An 8482-nucleotide genomic window follows, 5' to 3' on the forward strand; every position below is an offset into this window, starting at 1 on the left:
TTTTGTCTCCCAAATGAATAGAAATAACTAAAATCTCTGCTAAGATTCTTTGTCTTTTCATCACAGTTTTCTTCTTAGTCTCTCAACCTCTCAACTGCTTGTACCAAATGAGTAAACCCTGCAAAGGACAAGCATTGAAGAATAGTGGACTAATCTCAATGCTTTTATTTCCCTCAGACATCTTCACCTTAGAGCCCTGTTGTCTTTAGTTCTCCAACGTCTTCAAACAAACATTTTCCCAAATAAAGTTTGTGATTTATCCAGCATTTCTAGTTGATCTCAATGAAAAAGTAGCTATGATATATGCTACCTTCTTATCTGGAAGAGAAAGCCTATTTGTTTGTAAAAGGAGTCGTTCAAAGAGTGTTAACAAAATGATTATCAAGTTTTTAGAATAAATAAAATGTTATATTTCTATATTCTGAGAAAAATGTAACTGTTAATGTATTTTACATATTACAAATAAAATATTTTTTTTTTAAAAAAAAAAACCTAGTTAACACACTTAATGGTAAAAAATTGAATACTTTCTCCCTAAAATCAGAAATGAGGATTCCTACTCTCACCACTCTTATTTAACATTTTGCTAAAACTCCTAGCCAATGTAATAAGGTAAGGAAGGAAGGAAGGCCAGGCATACAGGCTGGAAAAAAGAAGTAAAATTGTCTTTATTAGTAGACATGATAAGCTCATGTACATAGAAAATCCTGAGGAATCTACACAAAAGCTACTAGAAATAATAAGTGAATTTAAGAATGTAGTAAGAAACAAGGACAATACTCAAAAATCAATTTATTTCTACATTCTGGAAATAAGCAACTCATATTTAAAGTAAAAAACAATATCATTTAGAATCGAAAAATATTAAGCACTTAAGGACAAAGTATTTTAATGGGTGTGAGACCTACCACTGAAAACAATGAAACATTACTGAGAAAAAAATAAGGATCTTAATAAATGCAGACATATAACTTATATTCATGGTTAGAAAACTCACTATTGATAAGCTGTCAATTCTCACCAAATTAGTCTACAGATTCTTCATAATATTAATCAAAATCCTGGTAAACTTAACTGGAGAAATTGACAGGATGATTCTAAAATGTATATGGTAATAGAAAGAACCTAGAATAGCCAAACAATTTTGAAAAAGAACAAAGGATCTACACTGCCTGATTTCAAGACAATATGATACTACAATAATCAAAACAGAGTGTTACTGGCATAAAGATAGACATATAATCGTAGATCAAAGGAACAAAATAGAGAGTACAGAAAAACACCCATCCATAAGAGTATGTGGTCAATCTATGTTCAGTAACAAATGGTGATAGAATTACTGGATGTCCAAATGGGAAAAAGTGAACCTTGATCCTTACCTCACTATTCACAAAAATAAATTTGAAATGGATCATAAAACTAAAAATAAAAACCAAACTATAAATCTTCTAGAAGAAAATAGTCAAAGTACATATATCTGACACACAGGACTTATGTCCAGAATATATAAGCACTCATAAACACAATAAAAAGAAGACAAATAACCCAGTTAAAATAAACAAAATTTTTAACAGAAATTTACTCAAGGAGATGCATGGAATGCCAAAATGCATATGTTAAGATGCTCTACATCTTTAGTCATAGAGGAAACACAATTAAAACCACAATGAGATACCACTACCTCTCTACTCATATGGCTAAAATTGAAAAGACTGATAATATCAAGAGTTAGTAAGGGTGTGGAGCATTTGGAACTCTCAGACATTGCTGGTGGAAATGTAAAATGATATAGCCACTTTGATAAACTGTTTGAGAGCTTCTTAGAAAGTTCAACATACACTTACCATGTGACTCAGGAATTCCTCCCCCAAGTATCTTACATACTTGTTTCTTTAAAAACTTGTTACATGGGGGCCGGCCGGTGGCGCAGGCGGTTAGAGCTCCATGCTCCTACCTCCGAAGGCTGCCGGTTCGATTCCCACATGGGCCAGTGGGCTCTCAACAACCGGAAGAAAAAAAAAAGAAGTGTTTTTAAAACTCAAAAAAAAAAAAAAAAAAAAAAAAAAAAAAAAAACTTGTTACATGGATGTTATAGCAGTTTTATTCATAATAGCCAAAAACTGAAAGAAAAAAAAAAACACAAATGCATTTGTTTTTTAAAAAAAAGCACTCCATTCAACAGAATAGATAAACCTCTAAAACATGCTAAGTGGAAAAATAAAAAAAATGCAAAAGGGTGCTTACTGCATCATTCCATTTTCATGAAACTCTAAGAAATACAAATTTGGGGCTGGGAGATGGGGACTGATTGGGAAGGAGTACACAGAGCAGATGGAAATGTTCTATATTCTGATGGTGTATACATTTAATAAAACACATGGAAGCATTTTATTGCATGTAAATTATACTTTAATAAAGTTAATTTTTTACATCGCTGAATACATTTTGACACTGGTGATGTAATAAAAAGAAGTAATGAATGTGAAGTAAGAGCTGCCATTTATTGTGTCTGCTGTGTGCCACAACCAGCGCTCAGCATTTTAAAAGGATTATCTCATTAAATTTTCCCATAAAACCAACGGCTTAAGTTTTATCGCTGTTCCCACTGTACCAATGAGAAAAATGAGACTTTAAATTAACAAGCGAGAATTAATAAGCGAACGGTTGGCTTGGAAAGTCAGATCCACTTAGCTCCAAAGTAGCCCATACTCTCAGGACTGTGTCAGCTTTACCCCCAAAAACGACATCGTGCCCTCTGGGGAGCCCCAAGAGTCATTACAATGAAATGCTCTTAACAAGATGCCAACAAAGAAGAAAGTAAGCAGATTTATCACATGAGTAGAACAGAAACATAATAATAAACTATCAAGAAGCTTTTGAAGGACCACCAATGTCAACAAACCAAGTCTGAACTGATGGAGCAGCAAATGCAATTAGTGCAACAGGAAAATCCCAGTTTAAAATATGGATTTATCTCAAAGGTACAAAGGTCCTTATTATTATTCTTATTTGAGAAGGGAAATTAATTATAAAGAAGGAGCAGACATTTGCAAGGAATAAAAATATATATACTATCTTCTCACACTTTTTCTTGCCTTTTATCAGGATGCTTGTGTTCCCACCTCACAAGACCTCAAATGAAGTCTTTCAATTTTTTAGGATCAGACACTGTCATATTAAATAAATGGGTCCAGCTCCAGAAAGTAAATAAGAAATGGAAGACAACCTAATTAATTCTAGAAAAGCAAATATAGCCCTAATACTGAAACCTCACAAAGACAATACAAAAAACTTTTTTAAAGGAAAAGAGGAAAGGAGGGAAACAGGAGAGGGAAGAAGAGAGGAGACCTTAGAAAATCTTCACTGAAGAATATGACAGAAATTACAAGTAAAATATTAGCAAATAGAATTCAACAAAATATCACCTAAGGTAATCAAAGAAAATTAAACAGGGGGAGTTAATAATGTCCCAGTCATGAGAAATTTATTAATATAAAAAGCTAAACAAGGAAAATCATAAGATAATTATCCATTTAATCATTTGTCCCAATGTATCATCTATCTTTTTATCCTGATATATGAATACTTTGAAGTTATTTAAATCCTTTCTTTGAGTAAGGAAGAATATCAACTTATACAAAGGATCAAACATACATTCATAAATCATTAAATCAATAAAACTCCCCAGATGCCAAAAAAAATGCATTTGATGAAATTAATCCCCATTCCTGATTTTGTTAATAGCTTAAAAATAGGACAAAAAAAGAAGAAAAACTTTGGAGCAAAACAGACGCAGGGTGAAATAACACCACCATTAACCCCGTGTATATATAGCACAGTGTCTGGCACATATAAGCACCCAATAAATAGAAGCTATTTTTTTTAGTAGGCCTCACATATTTATTACTGAACCAAGCTACTAGTACAGAAACATATTAACAAAGAAAAAGCTCATTTTTCCAATAATTTCCTAGTAAAATACATCCAACTGTCCAGATAGTAGTGATCTATTCAGTGCTATGGTAAGATCCAAGCAACCTAGATACAGCATAAACATGCATGCCATCTCATGTTTGTTTCCTTAGAGAACCAGCCTGGTTCTCCTCCAACTCCTCTTGGAGCTGTATCTGAGTTTATTACCAGTTTTCATCTGAATCCACTGGGGAATGAGCAGATTCTGCTTTCGTTTCTTAGCAAGGAACTACTTGATAGTCTTGTGAGAAGCCATTGGAGAAAGAGTCAATTGCATGCAGGACAGCAGCAGGTAAAGAGATCTAGAAACAATTTTTTATGTCAAACCAACAACCAGCTTACTAAAGAAATTCTACAGGCATAATATTAAAACAAAGCACAAAACAGGGAAGCTTTCTATTGCCTATAATTCATAGTATTTACATGAAAAAATAAGTTATTCATATAACAAAGGAAAAAACAAAATTGTTATTATTTGCAGCTGAGTGACTACCTTGATTTCCAAATAGAAAATTCCGAAAACTAGTAGAACTAAGAAGAGTTTAGAAAAATGGCCAGATTAACATAAATATTTCTTTAAAACAATAGCATTCCTATTTTGTAGTTCAGTTAAATAGCATAATTTTAAAATATATTTTATTGACCATAGTCATAACAAAAATTAAGATGGGAAAATTTCCATGAAAAACATACATAAGATGAAAAAACACAAATCTTTACAGAATAAGATTTTTAAAATGAGAAGGGGAAGATTTTATAAAAATATCAAAACTTCCAAAACTTATCTTTCTATTTAAAATTACAACATGATTGTGGAAGAGACTTCAAATATTCTAACATTCATCTGGAAAAGTAAGCAGGTGAGAATATCACATCAAAATGTATAAATGAGATGTTATTGGTAATTACTGAGCTTGGTACATGTGAATTGTCATATATATGTAATGAAGCAACTATAAAATCATGTAATACGTAAGTAAATAAAAAAAGGCACACATGCCTAGATTCAAATAAATAATTGCAATTAGACCCTGCCATACATTTGGTATCACTTTCGGTACCTAAAATTGAAAGTACGATATCAGAATCATAACAAAACAGCAGAGACAGGAAGAATGATTTAATAAATGATGTTGAAAAAAATGAAAGGTAACAAGAGACAAAAATGGAAATTTCATAAAGATAAAGAGGACTACACAACAAGAAGATATAATAGTCATCAATATTTATGCCCCCCAATCAGGGAGCACCGAAATATACCAAGCAACTACCAACAGAACTAAAGGGAGAAATTGACCAAAACACAATTATACTAGGGGACTTAAATACATCATTGACAGCTATGCAGATCATCCAAACAGAAAATAAACAACAAAATAGCAGCCCTAAATGACACAATAGATGAAATGGACATAATTGACATTTATAGAGTACTTCATCCTGAAACATCAGACTATACATTCTTTTCGAGTGTACATGGAACATTCTCAAGGATAGACCATACATTGGGACATGAAACTAGCCTCAGCAAATGTAAGAAGATTGAAATCATACCAAGCATATTCTCTGATCACAAGACTTTGAAATTGGATATCAACTGCAAAAAGAAAGCAGAAAAAACCACAAATACATGGAGATTAAACAACATACCTTTAAAGAATGACAGGGTCAAAGAAGAAATAAGAGGAAAGATCAAAAGATACATAGAAACAAATGAGAATGAAAATACATCCTACCAAAATTTTTGGGATGCAGCGAAAGCAGTTTTAAGAGGGAAATTTATATCACTACAGGCATATCTCAAGAAATAAGAAAAATCCCAAATAAATAACCTCACATTACACCTTAAAGAACTAGAAAAAGAAAAACAAATGAAATCCAAGGTCAACAGAAGAAAGGAAATAATAAAAATCAGAGCAGAACTAAATGAAATAGAGAACAAAAAGACAATAGAAGAAAATTAATGTGACAAAGAGCTGGTTCTTTGAAAAGATTAATAAAATTGACAAACCCTTGGCTAGACTCACTAAGATAAAAAGAGAAAAGACATTAATAAACAAAATCAGAAATGAAAAAGGGGAAGTTATCACCGATGCCACAGAAATACAAAGGATCATCCAAGAGTACTATGAAGGACTATATGCCACCAAATTCAATAACCTAGAAGAAATGGACAAGTTCTTGGAAACATATAGCCTTCCTAGGTTGAATCATGAAGAATTGGAAAGTCTAAATAGACGACAGATCACCATTAAAGAAATTGAATCAGTCATCCAAAACCTTCCCCAAAGCTAAAGTCCAGGACCAGATGGCTTCACTAGTGATTCTACCAAACCTTCAAAGAGGATCTACCTGTCCTACTCAAACTCTTCCAAAAATTGAAGAACAGACAATACTCCCTGACTCATTTTATGAGGCCAACCTTACCCTGATGCCAAAATCTGGTAAGGATAACACAAAAAAAGAAAACTACAGACCAATATCTCTGATTAATACAGAGGCAAAAGTCCTAAACAAAATTCTAGCAAATTGAATGCAACAATGCATTAAAAAGATTATTCATCACAATCAACTGGGGTACAAGGATCGTTCAACCTATGCAAATCCATCAATGCGATACATCACATAAATAAAATAATGGACAAAATCACAGACTATATCAATTGATGCAAAAAAAGCGTTTGACAAGATACAACATCCGTTTATGATTAAAACACTTAATAAAACAGGTATAGAAGGAAAATACCTTAACATAATAAAGGCCATATATGACAAACCCTCAGCTAATCTCATAATTAATGGTGAAAAACTGAAGCCCTTTGCTCTACTTTCAGGAACATGACAGGGCTGTCCCCTATCACCTCTGCTTTTCAACATAGTGTTGGAAGTCATCGCCAGAGCAATCAGGCAAGAGAAACAAATAAAAGGCATCCAAACTGGGAATTTGGAAGAAGCTAAACTGTCACTCTTTGCAGATGACATGATGCTATATAGAGAAAACCCTAAAGACTCCACCAAAAAGCTATTAGAAACCATCAACAAATACAGTAAAGTTGCCGGCTACAAAATCAATGTACAAAAGTTCATTGCATTCCTATATACTAATAATGAAAACTCAGAAAAAGAAATACAAAGAACAATTCCTTTTGCAATTGCAACAAAAAGAATAAAATACTTAGGAATAAATGTAACCAAGGATATAAATTACCCATATGCTGAAAACTGTAAGACATTTTTTAAAGAAATTGAAGAAGACACAATGAAATGGAAAGACATTCCATGCTCATGGATTAAAAGAATCAACATAGTTAAAATGGTCATGTTACCCAAAGCAGTATAAACATTTAATGCAATCCCCATCAAAATCCCAATGGCATTTTTTAAAGAAATAGAACAAAAAAATCATCAGATTTGTATGGAACCACAAAAGAACCCAAATAGCCATAGCAATCCTAAAAAAAAAAAGAACAATGCTGGAAGTATCACACTCCCTGACTTTAGCTTGTAGTACAGGGAAAAAAATAATCAAAACAGCATGGTATTGGAAGAAAAACAGATACATAGACCAATGGAATAGAATTGAGAACCAGAAATAAACCCACATAAATATGGACAGATAATTTTTGACAAAGAAGCTAAAAACATACAATGGAGGAAAGACAGCCTCTTCAATAAATGGTGCTGGCAGAATTGGAAAGCCATCTGCAAAAGGATGAAACTGGACTGTTATCTTTCACCATGTGACAAAATTAATTCAAAATGGATCAAAAACTTAAGCATAAGACCTGACATAATAAACTGCATAGAAGAAAACATAGATACTAAACTTATGGACCTTGGGTTCAAAGAGCAGTTTATGAATTTGACTCCAAAGGCAATGGAAGTAAAAGCTAAAATAAATGAATGGGACTATATCAAACTTAAAAGCTTCTGCACAGCAAAAGAAACCATCGACAAAATAAAGAGGCAACCAACTGAATGGGAGAAGATTTTTGCAAACAGTGCTTCCGATAAGGGGCTAATATCCAAAATATATAAGGAACTCATACAACTCAACAACAAAAAACAAACAACCCAATTGAAAAATGGGTAGAGGACCTGAAGAGACATTTCTCCAAAAAGGATATACAAATGGCAAATAGACATATGAAAAAATGCTCGACATCACTAATCATCAGAGAAATACAAATAAAAACCACAATGAGATATCACTTCACCCCACTTAGAATGGCTATCATCAACAAGAAATACAGTAATAAGTATTGGAGAGGCTGTGGAGAAAAAGGAACCCTCATACACTGTTGTGGGAATGCAGATTGGTGCAGCCGCTATGGAAGGCAGTGTGGAGGTTCCTCAAAAAATTACGAATAGAATTACCATATGACACAGCAATCCCTGTCCTGGGTATTTACCAAAAAAAATCTGAAAACATTTATCCATAAAGACAAATGTGCTCCAATGTTCATTGCAGCTTCATTTACGGTGGCCAAGACATGGAAACAACCAAAAC

At 33.0% G+C, this 8482-nt stretch overlaps 1 pseudogene across 1 annotated transcript; it reads right to left on the reverse strand.

Moving 5' to 3' along the window:
- Positions 1-4081: 4081 nt before the first annotated feature.
- Positions 4082-4228, reverse strand: LOC308490834 (large ribosomal subunit protein eL39-like; annotated as a pseudogene). Its single transcript has one exon. The product of its transcript is annotated as a large ribosomal subunit protein eL39-like (transcript).
- Positions 4229-8482: the final 4254 nt, after the last annotated feature.

This window comes from Rhinolophus hipposideros (genome assembly GCF_964194185.1).
Source record: "Rhinolophus hipposideros genome assembly, chromosome: 1".
In the NCBI taxonomy this organism is placed as follows: Eukaryota; Metazoa; Chordata; class Mammalia; order Chiroptera; family Rhinolophidae; genus Rhinolophus; species Rhinolophus hipposideros.